At 41.4% G+C, this 19,137-nt stretch overlaps 1 protein-coding gene across 3 annotated transcripts in view; it reads left to right on the forward strand.

Annotated features, from left to right (window-relative positions):
* The window catches only part of ppp2r3a (protein phosphatase 2, regulatory subunit B'', alpha), a 261,434-nt gene that overhangs the window by 178,480 nt on the left and 63,817 nt on the right, over positions 1–19,137 (forward strand). The window lies entirely within an intron of this gene.

Consider the following 19,137-nt stretch of genomic DNA (forward strand, 5'->3'; position numbering starts at 1 on the left):
TTAGCCTTGAAAATTATTAACAAGAAATCTGGTCCATTTTCAATCCAACCAGACCAAGTAAGAGACTTCTAGATCAACACAGCTTTGGTCAGGATGATATGTGGAAAGACAGACTGATGTGCCCATCACAAAGGGAAGAGGAATGGGTTAGAGAGAGCAATGTTGGGAGAGAAAATGAAACATTTAAACAGAAGCAATAAGTGACAGAACCATTTGTCTCTGCTGGATGAAAATAATTGCAGACATGAAGCACTCCAAATTTGCTTCTTTCTGTCTGGTGTAATAAAGTATTACATAGTAAAATATGACTTTCATTAGAGGCACTTATTTTAACAACCAGAGCACCAACTACCTCAGCATGGACACAGAGACCAGTAAAATGACTCTCCAGCACCACCCACCTGTGAGCGAGGGTATAACGTGCACAGCAGGTATTGGAGCAGAGCAACAAAAAGATGGGAAGCACAAGGAAGATACAAGGTGTTGCAGATGCTGGAATCTCGGGTGAAACGCAAAGTGTTGGAGAAAGTCAGTGGGTCAGGCTACATCTGTAGTGGGAATATCGACTGGATGGGAAACTGAGGTCAAGAGTTAGGACATCAAGTTACCGTTATATGTGTTATTGACGAGACTGCACCTGGAATATTTAGTGCAGTTCTGTTCGCCATACTATAGGAAGGATGTGCATAAGCGAGAGAGAGTGCAGAAGAGATTCACTAGATTGTTGTCAGAACTGAAGTGCTTAGGTTTTGAAGAGAGACTGGGTAGGCTCGGACTATTTTCCTTGTAGTTGAGACATGACGTTAGAGATGATTTGTAAAATCATGCGGGGGCGTTGATAAGGTGAATGGTCAGGTATTTTCCCCAGGGCAGGGAATGAACTGCCAGAGTAAGTAGTGGAGGCAGGTATAGTTATAACATTTAAAATACCCTTTTTTCCTAAAAAAATAAACTCTTTGTTTAGAATAAAAAATATATATGAAAAATGCAAAAGCTCTTCATACATGCTCAGTATTTAAATATCTTGGTATCTAAATTTTCAGTTGTTTAAGTTATGACATTGGATGGAAGCTGCATTGCAAATCCCGTTGCACCTATGTGCAATGACAATAACAGATATTATTATTATTATTATTATTATTATTATTATTATACATTCAGCAGTGTCATACTCACTTTAAACAAAACACTCATGCCGCTCCCTGTGGTTGTATCTCTTCTCTTGTATGAGTGGTGGCCCCACCAGACGCTGCCACTCAATGTCCAGCAGCGCAAGGACCCTGAACTGTGGTCCTCCACCAGAGAGCCTTGGCGTTGGCTTTGCCCAGCTTCAATGCATCCCTCAGCACGTACATTTGCAGTCTGGAATGGGCCAGTCAGCATTTAAAAGACATTTGGACAGGTTCATGGATAGGATAGGATAGGATAGGATAGGATAGGATCAGAGAGTCCAATACAGGCTAAATGGACTAGCTCAGGAAGGCACCTTGATCAGCCTGGACAAGTTGCGCTGAAAAACCTGTTTCCATGCTGTGTGACTCCAGACTCTACAGTATTTGATATAGCAGGAACGTTTTCAGCATGAAACTCCAATGGTTAATGTAAACTTTGGTCATTTCCCATACATTAGAAACACTCAACAGCTATTTCTAATTGGATCTGCGTAAATCAGAAAAGGATTAGGTTCTACTTGCTGAATGAGGAATACATTGACAGGGTGAAATTTACTTAAGGTTTAACGATATTTGAAAACTTCAATGAACCTTATTGGTTTAGATTTAGTTTTACCTAGTTTAATCACCAGGGCTTTTTTCCTTCCCCACATTTGTCTTCTGATATTTTTAAAACCAATATTAATATTTCCAGGCTTTGTATTTCACACAGTATAATTACTTCTCAGTTTCTTCTCATTCTGTCACCATCCTGCTATCGAGTAGACAACAGCTCCCAAAATATCCATGGCCATTAATTTATTTTCTGCTCCCGTGTGAACTCTTTCATGATGGAACTGCTAAGGGTGAAAAAATAAAAGGACGATACCAGGACTCAAGGGCATGTGTTATAAGGAGAGGCTGGATAGACTGGGATAATTTTCCTTGGAATGGTGACCTCTTATGGAAAGGTATGCAAAATCTTGAAAGGCATAGATAAGTTGCATGATCACATTCTTTTTCACAGGGTTGAGTAGTCCAGAACTAGAGACCATAGGTTTAAGTTGAGAGGAGAAACATTGAGAAGAGACCCCGGGCCAATTTCTTCACACAGACGGTTGTGCATACATGGAAGGACCTGTCAGAGATTTGCTGCAGAGGCAGCACAGTGGCAAGGTTTAAATGTCAATTAGACAGCATGGCGTCGGAGACGACACCGGGTTCAGAAGTGACCGCACCGACACTCACAGTAGGGCGAACTCACGTGATTTATTCTATTAACAGTTGTAAGAAAGTCCAGGACCACATGGGGGCGCTGCCCCTCACCAGCAGATCACACGTGCAATGATGCTGCCGATCTCGGGCTTGTCCCGGCAGCTTAGTCCTGGTCTTCGAAGGAGGAGGATGGAATTGTGTTATTGTTTCTTTAGCAGCTGTTGGGATTTTACGTGGCGTATATATGGGAAGGATTAACTCCAAACTGCAGCAGTAAATGCCAACAATTTATCATTAAATTGCCAGCTGGGGTGGCAAGGAGAGATGGCATTTGAGGCAGTCAGAGCACTCTGCACTGCCTCTCACTCAGGGGTTATGTGAGACTGTAGACTGTTGTCACAAATCCATCAGTGAGATTAGTCACAGAGCACAGATAAACTGTTGTGACACCTTCATATGTGATTGATATTCCCGCCAGCCTTGTCTTGCGGGTTTGTGTAAAGTTTTGTAGCCTCCGCAGTCATGAATAAAAATCTTACTCCTGGTGTGTAGCCGACACCCTCACTCCTGCCCCTTCCTGAGGACAACCATTGCCATGACCCAACCCCACCCCCCCACCCAAGGTCAACTCCCCACCTTCCATTTCCACACATAGCCCCTCGCCCAATCCAAACCCAAAGTCCTCCCATCAACCCACCTTTCCAAAACTCTAGATCCAACTCCCATCTCTACCTGCAACCCTTCTCCATACCCCAGTCACCACACAGTTACTTCACCCATCGCCACAATCCCCTTCCATTGGCAGCCTAGTACACACTCCACCACCATGCCAGCCTCTACCACTGTATCCGCACACTCCCCCGTAACCCCATCTCCACCTCCTACCCCAACCAACCCTGTTCCTAGCCTTGAACATTATTCCCTATTAGCCCAGCCCCTCGTGTAACCCCTGCAACTTTCTAATGTCCCAGTCACCACACATTCCTGATCTTCCCAGCTTTCATCCTTAACCCTCTCCAGCCTTCATCCCCCAATACCTAGTATTAAAACTAATATTAATAGTTCCAGGCTCTGTATTTCACACAGTCTGATTACTTCTCAGTTTCTTCTCATTCTGTCACCATCCTGCTGTCGAGTAGCCAACAGCTCCCAAAATATCCCTGGCCATTAATTTATTTTCTGCCCCCCTGTGTAAACCTCTTTTATGATGGAGCTGCTAAGGGTGCAAAAACAAAGGAGGATACCAGGACTCAAGGGCTGGAGAGGCTGGATAGACTGGGACTATTTTCCTTAGAATGGTGACCTCTTATGTAGAGGTATGCAGCTTTCATCCCCCCCATACCCGGACACTTCCTCCCTAACAATCCAACCCCCGCCCGCACCCCTCTTTCAGCCACACCATCCCCTCCCATTCTCTAACCCTATTCTCGATCTCAATCTTTACAGTCCCCCTTCACTCTCCCCCTCCATCTCAGGCAATTTCCTTTTCCTTTGGCACACTTCTCAAACATTAGTCTCCTACTGTTGGTTGACAATGTAATTAGTTCATTTTCTTAGTTAGCAATTAATCTTGTTAAATGTTTTCATTCACTGACCAAGCCATTTGTTGTTTTGTAATGTTAACGATGTTGGTAATGCTATCTCTCATTATATTATAATATGAAATAATAATGTTAGCGTTTTCTCAGTTAATAAACAAATCCACTCAATGCCATATTTTTTCAACTATAAATTTTACACCATGAGTTTGCATCAGTGTTAGCATTTGAACTTCGCTTTTCAATTCATAACCAAATTATTCAAGGGTTGCAAATCTTTCTTGAGGGTCTGAAAGCTCTTGTCTACACCTTAGGCAAAAAGGATTAACAGGTAGGTAGGTATATTAACCTTTGTGTTCAAAACCAGGATTGCTGCAAACTAAATCTGTGTCTCCATCCAGTGGTGATAGTTTGAATAACATCGGAGCATATAAATTCTTCATCAAAAATCTTCCTTAGTCGAAACCCAGAATACAAGTCTGACGCAAAAGGCTGGAGTAATTCAGCGGGTCAGGCAACATCTCTGGAGAAAAGGAATAGGTGACGTTTCGGGTCGAGACCCTTCATCAGAGAGCTGGCATAGCGTTTGGGCCTGCAAAGCTGTTCGACTTTCATTATGATCGGGGCTGACTCTGTATATCAATAACGTAACCTTGCTCTCTCCCCAGACCACTCGTTGAAGAGTCAAGGGAGTCAAGGGGTTTAATTGTCATGTGCACCGGGAATGGAACAATGAAATCCTTACTTGCTGCAGCTTAAAAGCTTGTTAGCGTAATAACACAACAAATAAATATATAATAATCAATAATAAAATAAATTATCAGTAATATCAGCAAACCTGACCATAATTGTGCAAACCAAAGTATGCAGTGCAACCAAACCAAAGTCCATAATAGATTATTGCTGACATTGGGCAATGGTTAGGGTTGTGCAATGTGGATCAAGATCAGGATGGTTGATGCTGTTCTTTAACTTGGAGGTCCTGGTTCTCAGGCTCCTGTAACATCTTCATAGTGGTAGGAGCGACATGAGAGCCTGGCCAAGGTGGTCAGGGTTTTGATGATATTTGTTTCCTTTTTGATGCACTACTTCCTGTTGATTCCTCCGATGGTGGGGAGATGTGATGGACTAGGCAATGTCCACGACTTTCTGCAGCCTCCTTCATTCCTGGGCATTCGAGTTACCAAACCACGCTGTGATGCAACCAGTCAGCAAGCTCTCTACCCTACACCTTTGTAGAAGTTCGATAGTGTGTTCAGCAACGTGCCGAACCTCCTCAATCTTCTAAGATGTTGATGAGTTATCCTTGTGATTGCATCAATGTGCTGGGCTCAGGAAAGATCTTCAGAAATATGCATGGCCAGGAACTTAAAATTGTTGACTCACTCCATTGCCATCCCATCAATGAAGATAGATTCACGGAGCTTCATCTTTCCCATCCTGAAGTCACTATTCATCTCCTTGGTCTTGCTCATGTTAAGAGTAAGATTGTTCTTCTGGCACCATTCAATCAGATTATGAATCTCCCTTCTGTACTCTGACTCATCATTACCCATTGTTCATCCAACAATAGTGTTATCATCAGTAAATTTAAAGATGGTGTTGGATCAGAGTCTATCTACACCATCATGTGTGTGGAGTGTACAGCAGCAGTATAAGCGCACAATATTGATGGGCTTTGTTTCTCCAAAGATTACCTCCAAGTGTCCTGTTATATCCTTTAAAAAATATTCCAGCATTTTACAGTCTGTAGACCATATTTTCTCATTGCTCCCTTTTTAAATATATTAACTTCAGGAACTGTTCCATAATTTATTGAAATTTCAATATTAAAACCAATATACGCACTATTTCCATAGCAACCCCTTTTAATACTCTGGAATGCCTGTGATGTGGATTATCAGGCCCAGGGGATTTATCAGCTGGCAACGATTTTTTTAAAGGACTTATTGCCTTTTATTCCTCCTTTGGTCCCCCAGCATTCCTGGGAAGATATCTGTGCTCTTTCGTAATGACAGGACCAATGTATTTGTTTTATTGCTCAGCAATTTATTTGTTCCTCGTTATCCATCTGTCGATAAGGGGCCTACATTTGGCTTCACAAATCTTTTCCATTTTAAGCACTTGCAGAAGCTTTCACAATATCTTTTTGTGTTCCATATAACCATATAACCATATAACCATATAACAATTACAGCACGGAAACAGGCCATCTCGGCCCTACAAGTCCATGCCGAACAAATTTTTTTTTCCCCTTAGTTCCACCTGCCTGCACTCAGATTCAGATTCAGATTCAGATTCAATTTTAATTGTCATTGTCAGTGTACAGTACAGAGACAACGAAATGCAACGAAATGCACTCATACCATAACCCTCCATTCCCTTCTCATCCATATGCCTATCCAATTTATTTTTAAATGATACCAATGAACCTGCCTCCACCACTTCCACTGGGAGCTCATTCCACACCGCCACCACTCTCTGCGTAAAGAAGTTCCCCCTCATATTACCCCTAAACTTCTGTCCCTTAATTCTGAAGTCATGTCCTCTTGTTTGAATCTTCCCTATTCTCAAAGGGAAAAGCTTGTCCACATCAACTCTGTCTATCCCTCTCATCATTTTAAAGACCTCTATCAGGTCCCCCCTTAACCTTCTGCGCTCCAGAGAATAAAGACCTAACTTATTCAACCTATCTCTGTAACTTAGTTGTTGAAACCCAGGCAACATTCTAGTAAATCTCCTCTGTACTCTCTCTATTTTGTTGACATCCTTCCTATAATTGGGCGACCAAAATTGTACACCATACTCCAGATTTGGTCTCACCAATGCCTTGTACAATTTTAACATTACATCCCAGCTTCTATACTCAATGCTCTGATTTATAAAGGCTAGCATACCAAAAGCTTTCTTTACCACCCTATCTATATGAGATTCCACCTTCAAGGAACTATGCACGGTTATACCCAGATCCCTCTGTTCAACTGTATTCTTCAATTCCCTACCATTTACCATGTACGTCCTATTTTGATTTGTCCTGCCAAGGTGTAGCACCTCACATTTATCAGCATTAAACTCCATCTGCCATCTTTCAGCCCATTTTTCCAAATGGCCTAAATCACTCTGTAGACTTTGGAAATCCTCTTCATTATCCACAGCACCCCCTATCTTGGTATCATCTGCATACTTACTAATCCAATTTACCACACCTTCATCCAGATCATTGATGTACATGACAAACAACAAAGGACCCAACACAGATCCCTGAGGCACCCCACTAGTCACCTGCCTCCACCCCGATAAACAGCCATCCACCATTACCCTCTGGCTTCTCCCTTTCAGCCACTGTTGAATCCATCTTGCTATTCCTGCATTTATACCCTATTCCTGCATTTATTCCATGCAAGTTTATCATACTGCTCTTATTTGTGTTCTCTTAATCAATCTCTTTTCTGCTGAATTCTTACCTGCTTCCAATTTCAGGCTTAATACTTTTTTCCTGGGACGTTAATGTGACTCTTCTTCGAACCTGACAATATCCTTGCATTGACTTCTCAGCCATTTAGGGTCACTTTTACTTTTGTGTTTGTGCTAGAAAGGAATGTATAATGGTTGCAGTTCCTGTGTTTGTTCTTTAAGTGTAAAGTGAAAAGTTAGGAACAGGGGAACTGTATCCTCTTTCTGTCTGGGAAGGAGGGAGAGTGAGAGCAGAACTATGGGACACAGAGGGAGTTGCAGGTGAGGGTTCCATCAATGCTATACAGCAGAAGGGAAAACATGCTCACTGAAGAAAGTTGTTGAGCCAGGAACGATTGCAACATTTACGAAGCAATTAGACAGGTACATGGATTGGACAGGTTTGGAGGGATATATAGGCCAAATGCAGGCAAGTGGGACTAGTGTAGATGGGGCATGTTGGTCAGTGTGGGCAAGTTGGGCCAAAGGGCCTGTTTCCACACTGTATGACGATGACTCTATGACTAAAGAGGACATCTCGGAAGTCATAAAATGGAAAGCCTCATCTTTGCACCAGATACGGCGGATACGTAGAAATTGAGAGTGGGGGGATAGCATCTTTGCGTGAGGCAGGGTGGAAACAAGTGTAGTCCAGATAACTGTGGGGATCTGTAGTTGATGTCAGTCTAAAGTCTGTTGCCTGTGATGGATGCAGAGAGATCAAGAAAGAGGTGTCAGCAATACCCAAAAAGGCCACTAAGTGAATCCTTCAGATTTGAGAATTGTTCTGTCAAAACTCATTACTCAGTCAGCTTAGTAAATGTGTGCAGAGGTCACGGTGGTGCACGTTCCACACTTTTGATGCCTACTCCTATTAATGTCAGTGGCTCCTGTTTCCTGCTCTGATACAGCAAGTCTGCAGCAGGCCAACATATCACACATAATAATTTGTATATTAAGCATCACCTAATATCAGTAAGTGCTTAAATTTGATTCTGAGTGTTTATAGAGGTTTCCTCAAGATATCAATTAAGGAACTTGGCACTGTTGAGATGACCTTGTAAATGGAAAATAAGCCGACAGAGGTGACATTGATCTTGGCCATTAATAAATCATTAGAATGGTTTTGTATACTTCCTAAATCACGCTCACTCCTCGGCCACAAGTGATTGTTATTTACCATTGGTTAAGCCAAATTTATGATTTATAATTTATGATTGCTCCTTTTGGGAACCCAAGGACAATTTCTGCTCCTGATTGCAAAATTATTTTCGATATTAACAAATTCAGTTATGTTAATTGAATGTCCTAAGTTCTGATGGAAAAATATTTTGAATAATGCTCAGCATAAATTTTTTTTAATGTTCTTGCATGAAATTCTCTTGCCCCACCTGTTAATGCTTAGTCAATTTCCTCATTGCCCATATCCCTCAATAATGTTCATATCTAAATATTTATCGAGTCAACAATATATGTTTATGTAGCATTTTTGACATCTCATGTCACTTCATAGGAATCATTATTTGGCATAAGGTCACATTATGAAATAGTGATATTAATATCTGAAAGGTAGGCTTTGAGAGCAATGTTAAAGAATTTAAAAAAATTATAAGATGGAGGTGTTTGCAGATTGAGGGCTTTTCCAGAGCTTAGATGTTTGACAGCTGAAAGTTTTGCTGCCTATGCTGCCGCAATTGAATTGGGGCATGATATTATTGTGTATCCAAGTTTTCACTGCACCTCGGCACACGTGACAATAAACTATACTCAAACTCTTTACAATGTCAAAGAGGTTAATTTGGCCCATCACTTTTTTGCCAGCTCATTTCCCATTTCCTACTGATATTCATTATAACTTACCCCCCACATTCCCATCTATCTCACATTTCCATCTCTCACCAGTATACTAGGCTATTCTACAGTAGCTAATACACCGACCATTCAAAATATCTGTAGGGATGTTGGGAGGAAACTAGAGTATCTGCTCGGTCATAGGGAGAAGGTAGAACCTTTATATAGACACGCTGTGATCAGGATTGAACCTGATTTGCTGAAACAATTGAGGCAGCAACTCTGCGTCCTACTCCATTATGTATCCCTGATATGTCAAAGTGTTATTACAACTGGAACAAGTTGCAGAGACTGGATGTGAAACTCAGCATGAAAATTTTAAAATTGATGCGTTGTTCAATCAAAAAGCAGGGAATGTCTATATGCACAGGGCAGCAGGTGAATGGGACTGTCAGTGAGCTAGGGCTGAAGCAGCAGAGATACTGCCAGGTTTGGAGAGGATGGAATGAGGGGATGCCAAGGACACTGGAATAATCATTCTTGAGGTTTTAAAATCATGCATGGAGTTCTCAGCAGCAGATAGACAAGACAAGGCAAGGTTTAGGGTGAATGAATACATAGAGTCTTTTTCCCAGCATAGGAGAATGAAGAACTAGAAGACAGAGGTTTACAGTGAGAGGGAATTGATTTAATAGGAACCTGAATGGCAACCTTTCCTCACAGATGGTGGCGGGTATATGGGATGAACAAGCCATTGGGAGTGGTGGAGGCAGGCACAAGAACAATATTTAAAACACATTTGGACATATGTATGCGTAGGGAAGGTTTAATGGGATATGGGCCAAACATGGACAAGTGGGACTAGCCTAATTAGACAGGTCATCTTGATGGGCATAGATGTTTGGTCGATGGGTCTGTTTCTGTGCTGACTGGTTCTATGGCTCCAGGTCAGGTGGTGATACAAAGCTACAAATATTAATGATAATGATGGTACAGATCCGTGGCTCAGAGTTTATCTTTCAAACAGTTAATATAATGTAAAGGTTGCAGTCTGGTTCACTTTCAAGCAAATAACAGAGCTGGATCATAGTATATGATGGAGAGCAAGGACAATTGGTCTTGGTATTTGTATTGGTTTTTTATTGTCACGTGTACCCGTGAAAAACGTTGATTTGCAGGTTCTCCAGGCATATCAGATATACACGAGTACAATCAGGTAATGTAAAAGAAAAATAAACAGAGTGCAGAATACAATATTACAGAGAAATTTCCGACTTTTAAAAAAATGCAAGGACTGCAATGAAGTAAATTGGAAGTTCAGAAATGGATCCTTAACATATGAGATGTTCTTTGAAGAGTCTAATAATAGCAGGGAAGAGGCTATTCTTGAATCTGGTTGTACATGCTATGGAGCAATTGTAATTTCTTCTGAGCGGGAGAGGAGAGAAGAGAGAATGACTGGGATGTGAGTGGTACTTGATTGTGTTAGCTGGTTTCCCGAGGCAGTGAAAAGAATAGATGGAGTTGATGGGTAAGAAGCTGGTTTAAATGATGGACTGGGCTGCGTTCACAACTTTCTGCAAGTACTTGCGGTCAAGGGCAGTGGTGCTACCGTACCAATGGTACATTCCCAATGGTTGATTTTGTGTCTTCCGCCCAATCCAATGTCCTTCAGGTTTGGCTATGGAATGAAAGCATAGGAGGCCACCAACCGGGTGCTGTAAACGTGATTCATAAGAATTTCACTGTTCCGTTTTCAGTATATATAAGAATTAAGCACTTAGTATAGATGTGTACATGATGGTCGACATGAACATAAACGTCAAAGGACAAAATTAGCAAAGATGTGGCATAACGAGCATGATAGAAGAACGTTGGGTGAGTTTTGGAAGAGCCAGCAATGTGAATGTGTCTGAGTATCTCCTTTTGTGTTGTGCATAAGACTATGAGAGGATTTGATACAAGCTACTAATACCCAGAAAATAAACATGAGAGACACATTTTGTCCAATGACTGGCACAATGTTGTAATATCTCTAAATGGGCAACATTTTCCTGCTCTAGTCAAATAAATATAATTAACTCATAAATTACCAGCAATGTTAAGTCGGATGCTAATTGAATGATTGGTATTCAGGAGTTGAATGCAGTTTTTTAAACATGCCAGCAGGTGGGGTGCAAGTGCTCCATTGTAGCAGCTTCCTGTGTGGTGAGCCCGTGACCAACAACAGGCTTCATTCACCAACCCCATCCACACAGAGTGTCACCATATTGAGCCTCGGGGGCCCACAGAGGGCCACCACTCACACGTCATTTGTTTCTGCCAAAGAAAAAAGACAAAGTGCTGGAGTAACTCAGCGGGTCAGGCAGCACCTTTGGTGAAATATGGAAGGGCGATGTTTCAGGTTGGGACCCAACTTCATACTGACTGTAGTTGAGGAGAGAAAGCTGGAAAGGAGGTGGGGTTGGGACCAAGCCTGACATGTGATATGTGGTCACATGTGACAATAAAGTATTCCTATTCCTTTTCCTAATCTGTTAACTCCTCTACCCATAGGGACCATATCCTCCAGTAGTATCCCAGTGGTAGAACTCCAGGACCATGAGCCACCGCATCCAGACTGATATCCAGACTGATGTCCAGGGCAGTGCACTGTAGGTTTCTGTCTTTCAGTCCACTCTCAAGGTGGAAATAAAAGATCCTGCAGATTTTTTAAGAAACGCACGTGAGCTCATTCCAGTCAACAGGCCAATATTTATTCCTCTTTTAACATCATTAAAATAAAGTTTCTCTAGTTGTGTGTTGCATTTGAAGGAGTTTGCTCAGTTTGACATTTACTTGACTGTAACAGTGGCCAGACATGTTTAATCAGTTATGAAGATTGTACACATTCTTTCTTACAAAGTGGATGCAATCGGCTGCTTTGATTTTGTTATTCCCCTCAGGTCCTTATCCAATTCCCTAATTTTTCCAGCATTCTCACAAGCAGAGATCCAGATTATAACAGTCTGTTCAAAATGTCCCAGCAGGTATATTTTACACATCACCTTAACTGCATTTTCTCTTCCCCAAACCATATGCTGCCGGAGCAGTTTCCCATTATCCACTCTGTCAAAACCTCAACCTCTACCAAACTGTGGGCGGCACAGTAGTGCAAGGGTAGAGCTGTTGTCTCACAGCGCCAGACACCCTGGTTCGATCCTGACGTCTGGTGCTGTCTGTGTGGAGTTTGTACGTACTCCCTGTGACCATGTTTTCTCCGGGTCCTCCGGTTTCCTCCCGAATTCCAAACACGGTTTCCTCCCAAATTCCAAACATGTGCAGGTTTGTGGCTCAATAGGTTCTGTGAAAATTGCCGCTAGTGTGTAGGATGCTTAAGTGTCTATAACAGAACTAGTGTCCAGTTGATTGATGGCCGTCGTGGACCTAGTGGGCCGAAGGGCGTTACCACACTGTATCTACAAACTAAAACTAGTAAATCCTCTTAGCACCTTTTAACGTGTATTCGACAATGTGGTGTATAGAACTGGAATCAATACTATAGTTGTGGTGTAACCAGTATAATCAGATCAGAGTCATGAGGGTCAGTCTGATGAAGGTCCGTCTGAAGAAGGGTTTCGGCCCGAAACGTTGCCTATTTCCTTCGGTCCATAGATGCTGCCGCACCCCCTGAGTTTCTCCAGCAATTTTGTCCACCTCAGAGTGATGAGGCCAGGAGGAGAGTGAAAACAGGAATGCCATTTTTAAATCGTGGCTTGCTTAATCGAAAGCCCATGAGGGTCAGCGAGCACAAGAGGCGACAATGAGTTGGATGGTCCACTTCGACACTGGCAGCAGAGTTTTAGATTATCTCATATTTATTGAAGCCAGAAGATGAGTAGCCAGCATAGGGTGCATTGTATTGGTGTTTGCTAGAGGGGAAAAAGCCACAGCAGCAGATGAGCCAAGACAAGAGTGAGAGTCAAGACAAGAGCCAGAGGACATCGGTTTAAGGTGATGGGGGAAAGATTTAATAGGAACCGGAGAGGGTAACTTTTTCACATAAAGTGGTGGTGGGTGTATGGAACGAGCTGCCGGAAGAGGTAGTGAAGGCATGTACCATCGCAATGTTTAAGAAACATTTAGACAGGTAAATGGATAGGACAGGTTTAGAAAGTTATAGGGGCAAATGCAGGCAGGTGGGACTAGTGTAGATGGGACATGTTGGGTCGGTGTGGGCAAGTTGAGGTGAAGGGCTTGTTTCCATGCTGTTCGATTGATACCATTATCGGACAACATTACTGAGGTGGAATAGGTGGCCTTAGTGATAGCACAGATATGTGATCGGCAGGTCAAAGAGTCAATTATAATCCTGTTTCAATAGCCATGTTTGATCTCTAACATTTGCCAGGGAGAATGATGAGAAAGCAGCTGGAGAACATAGTTTGCAGCAGGGAATTGAGGTAATAATTAGTTGATGGAAATTTAAGGAGTTTAGAGTTAATGTGGCCAGTTCTTGTCCACACAGGCTACACTATTTCCCTCTAGTTCTGACCTCTTTAGTAGACTCCACTGTCACCGCTCTATGTGGATGTACATTAATTTGCCTTGATCATTAGGTTTGGATATGCTTCCCTCAACCTCTGCCTCTCAACTCTCTTGGCATTTATAACCAAAGGGATGGGAGTGCATTAATTATATATTCAATTCGAAGAAGACATAGAAAGCTACCTAGAAATAGTGGAAAACACACAAAGAGTGGAAGAAAATTAGCAATATATTTTTTTGTAAAGTCGGATTGGAGAATTAATGGAATAAAAGCCAATAAATTCCGCGAACCTAATATCCCGCATCCCAAGACTTTGAAATAGATAGCTATGGAAGTGATGAATGTTCTGGTTCTTAAGCTACAGATTCCACAACTGCTTCCACAGATGAGAAGATAGCAAATGTACTCCCACTATGAAGAAGGAGGAAAACAGAGGGGATTGATGTAGATATTGTCAGTCTATGTGGATAGGGGAAGATTACGTGAAGAATTGTAAGGTGATTCACTTTGGTAGAAAAAATCAAAACTATAAAAGGTGCATGCAAGTGTCTCCACACGCACTGAGCTGTCAAAATATAGGTGTTGCTGGACAGAAGGAGGCTGTAAACAAGTTCTAAAAAATGTGACACATGACAAAGTCTTGGGAGTACTGACATTCTTCTTTTAAGTTCATTAGTAGATAGAGAAGACATTTTCCTTTCAGCAACAACCAACAGCCTGCTGTGTTGAAAGTGCATGTCCTTGTCACTTTGCTGAAGGAAATTTTGCGCCTCCCTTCAGAGGTCAACTTTGCCTGCTGGCCGCATTCAACTTCCTTAAATACTTCCTAGGTTAAGTATGGCTGGCAGAACAGATCGCGCGTGTCGATTTGTAACGTGCAACCTTTGTTCAAAGTATAAACACAACAGCTGTCATCTAATGATTTTGAACACGGCTGATTAAAAATCCCTTCATTTCTCCAACTACTAACATCATTTTACCAACATGACCACATTACTAAGCTAATGTAGTCATGATGGTAAAATTGATTTTAAAGTTGAAAAATCTGAAGCATAGGATGGGTTATTCAAATTGGGGTTTGTTTGCGGGATTTTGGAAGAATTTTATCCCCGGCCTGTAGAAGTGCATCATGTTTCCCCTCCTGTGATGTAGAATTTGCTCTGGAATGTATGCAGGGAAGGCAACATGCATCAGACCGCACTGTTTAACCAACAGCTGTTAGAATTGCTCTTGGTATTTATAACCAAGGGGGTGGGAGTGCATTAATTATCCAGAAAGAAATTCTAAAAAGGAACGTTAATATGCTAACTGAAATAAGTCACTCATCATGAATGAAAATCCTTTACATTTATGTATGAATTGATCAAAAAATTCCCCCCAAAATGTGGAGGGAGAATTTTTCAATACGTTAGTATTGAAAAACATGCTAAGTTATATAATATCCAAGTGAACCGCCCATCAGCATTGGACAGGCCTTTGGCCTTTCCGCATAATATGAGAAACAGATGCTTAGTACATAGGTCATTTGGTTGACTTTAAGATTGCAATCTGCGCTGTTGAAATTTTACACTGACTCCACAAGCATGCTGGATTCTATTATACCTGTTGCTAGGGATTTACTTGAACTGGCACAGTCTAAAACTCATATTGCAGCCAAATCATGTGATGAATTGCTTTCTCTGCAAGCACTGTGTACCAAACTTAGTCTAATCAAAATATTTAATCTGATGAAACGGTTTTAAGAAATTGATATTTAAATAAGCTCAAGGTGTTGAAGTAAGAAGATGGCACAGTGGCGCAGCGGTAGAGTTGCTACCTTACAGTGCCAGAGACCCGGGTTCGATCCTGACTACAAGTGCTGTCTGTACGGAGTTTGTACGTTCTCCCTGTGACCACATGGGTTTTCTCCTGGTGTTCAGGTTTCCTCCCACACTCCAAAGACATACAGGTTTGGAGGTTAATTGGCTCAGTTAAAATTGTAAATTGTGTAGGATAGTGCTTGGGGTTCATTGGTCAGCACTGACATGGTGGGCCAAAGGGCCTTTTTCCGCACTGTATCTCTATAGTCTAAACTCTCAAGTCTAAAAGATGAAGCACAAAATAAAACCTTTCGAAGCTTTTCCTCATATCTCCTCAATTCATATTGTATCTTTGTGCTATGTCTATAATGGTCACCACCAATATCAGAAAACTTTACAGTTTAATGGTTATCCATATGATCAATTGACAACCCCGTTATTATTTTAATTTGTGATTACCAGGGAGGCAGAGGAGAAACTGGATAGAGCCTGCTCTGCTTTCTCATCTGTTAGAAGAATCAATAGGCTGTTTTCATTACCAGTGTCATATAAGCGTACAGGAAACTGGCCAAGTCAATGAATTATTACCACCCTGAATAATGAATTATTGCAACTGAACTGGAGGGTTCAGAATATATATTTATATATTTTAATATAATTTTACAATAAATTGTGCATCTTTAACAGGTGATGTAAAGCAGAGACGTGCCAGATATTATACCAGTCATCTGTAGCTCATCTATAAAAGGCTATTTCCTTGAAACCATTGAGGTTTAGCACTCCTGTGCGTTTCTGGCCCATAAAAGAAAGCTTTTACCAGCAGGAATTTCCAAACTTTTGTTGCTTTTGTTCAATTTCCTTGCATCTGTACTTAATTACTAATTAAAAAATACTTAGCTATGAAACTCTTATCACATAGCATACTGTTTTTATGTACCATATGGTCGAATTTTACTGTGATTAGGGGTCCTGTGCATGAACAATGTGGCTTGTAAATTAAAGCCCCTAAAAGCATGATGCTTTTCCACATGGAGGTTGCAGTAACCGTGTCAATTAGAACGCAAAGCACGATTAACATCACTGCTTATTACGATGCAAAACGTTCTTTGCAAATGGTGCATGCCTCTGACACAGAAACAGCTTTGATTGGAAGCTAAAGGCTTGCTCCTTGTTCCCGAAAGGACTCGTTCCTCTCAGCTGCGTTGTTTCAACATTTGCTTCTGCATGAATAAGCATTTCCAGGCATTTAAAAAAAAACATTGCTTTTGAACAATTTCCAGCTGCTAGCTAGTTCAGACTGAAGTCTTTCCCCAAAATTACTGCTTAATGTCAGATGCAGGGTAGTTTGTCCTGATGTAGCAAACTCAGATGTCCACAAATGCAACATAGGCTTCACCAGCGGTTCAGGAAGCTGCTCAGCACTGGCTTCTCAAAGGCAATCAGAGGTAGGCACTAAATGTTGGCTACCTATCGATAATCACAAGCTGTAAATAAATAGAAATATATCATCTCTGGTTCTCTTGCCATTCGCTTTATATCTGTGTCAAACGGCTATTAGACGTTCAGCCACGTAGAAAGTTTCTCTTTCATTTTCGAGTATTACTCACCTGCATCAAATCTCTTCAGTGTTTTCAGCCATAGAGCCATACAGCACGTAAATACCAACTATCCTCACAATGCCACAGATAGCTCTGGAGGCCAAGTCGATGGATATTTTTAAGGTGGAGATTGCCAAATGTTTTTATTAGTAAGGGTGTAAGGGATTATGGGACAAAGGCAGGAGAATGGGGTTGAGAGAGAAAGATAAATCAGCCACGATTGAATGGCAGAGTAAACTTGATGGGTCAAATGACCTTATTCTGCTCCAAAAACTTATGAACTAATGGGTGATCCTCATACTGGTGAAATTCTCATGGAATTATATGTATACCTTATTTTAACCCATCATGTAATCCAGCTGGTGTCTAACATAATTTAGGACAACTTCTATGCCACTATTTATCTAAAAGGGATTCAATATATGCTGTATTAACTGCTCTGGTCACCTCTGCTGCCATTTTCGAAAAACATCCAATCACACCCACACCTTCCTGCCATTGCAACTTCTGTATAGTCAAGGGCCAAGGTAAGAGTGTTTAATTGTCATCTGCACCTAGAATAGAGCATTGCTTGCTGTAGCTTTCCAAGCATATTAACACAAGAAGACAACATACACCTGCAAAGGTCTAATTGAGTATTTGGTGACATAAACCAATGGCAGTGCTGGGAATGCATCACCGGACTTTTACATGACCGCTGCAAGTAATAATGGCTGGAGTTTACCCAGAATCATTTAAAAGAGAAGGCCTATTATACCATCAGCTCAAAAATTGTCATCCAATTAAATACACATCCATATCTTTTTCTGTGCCCTGGATTTTTTTTTTATTAATAAAATGTCTATTCAATTCCATTTTGAAAATTAAAGTTGAATCTGGTTTCATGGCTCTTTTTGGTGTTGTGGTTCAAATTGTGACAATGCATGTGATGTGAAGTATTTATCTTCATCCAACCTCTGGTGTTTCTCTCATTCACCTTAAATGTATGCCTTCTAGTGACCAACCTAGCTGCCAGCAAAAAGCATTTTCCCTCATGAGGGCAGCACAGTGGCGCAGATTTAGACCTACAGATTTAGACCTGTTGCCTTGCAGCGCCAGAGTCCCGGGTTCGATCCTGACCACGGATGCTGTCTGTACGGAGTTTGTACATTCTTCCTGTGACAGAGTGGGGTTTCTGGTTTCCTCCCACACTCCAAAAACCTACAGGTTTGTAGGTTAACTGGCTTTGGTAAACGTGTAAATTGCCCCTCGTGTGTGTAGGATGGTGCCAATGTTCTGGGTGATCGTTAGTTGGCGCGGACTCGGTGGGCCGAAGGACCTATTTCCGTGCTGTATCTCTAAACTAAACTCATTTACGCTATCAAAATACTTTGTGATTTTGAACGCCTTCAATAAATTTCCTCTATATTTATTCTACTCGAAGAATAGGGGCCGTGGCCCTCACATAGCTGAAAGCTCTGGTCTCTGGTACCACACTGCTAAATTTACATTTCAGCTACACAGCTTAGTTGTATCAGTGTATGCGGGGGTGGGGGAAGTAGTTCTTCCCAGTACCACCAGAAGTCAGCAAGGCCAAAGTCCATCCTGAGGATAGTTTGTGTAACAAATAATCTTGTTCTGACTCCAGAGGCATTCCAGCGTTTCCTATTCTGTGGGAGTGTTTGTGAGATTCGGGTACATTACTTCAGCATAGCATATCCTGAATTGAGTTCATGTCAAATTCAGCCAAGAGCAGTGGTTATAATCTGAGCCCGATGAACAGTTAAAGAAATAATTCTGATAAGCTAATGAAACACTGAATTTTAGACCATCAAATTGAAAATGGAGCATAGGACAAATGGATTCTAGAATAGTTTATGGGAAAGCATGGTTGAGTAAGTCAAGTTTGATAAGTACCTATTAAATGTAGTCTGGATAATATCCAGGTGTATACTTTCAACAATGCAGTGGCTTAACAGGCGATGTAACGTCACTAATTGTAGGAACTGAACTTTTTATTCTCAGAGTTCTTTGTCACCACAAGTTGAGTTACATTTTTGCAAATTAATTTACCTGGTCTTTATG

Source organism: Leucoraja erinacea, chromosome 14 (genome assembly GCF_028641065.1).
Source record: "Leucoraja erinacea ecotype New England chromosome 14, Leri_hhj_1, whole genome shotgun sequence".
NCBI classification, from domain to species: Eukaryota; Metazoa; Chordata; class Chondrichthyes; order Rajiformes; family Rajidae; genus Leucoraja; species Leucoraja erinaceus.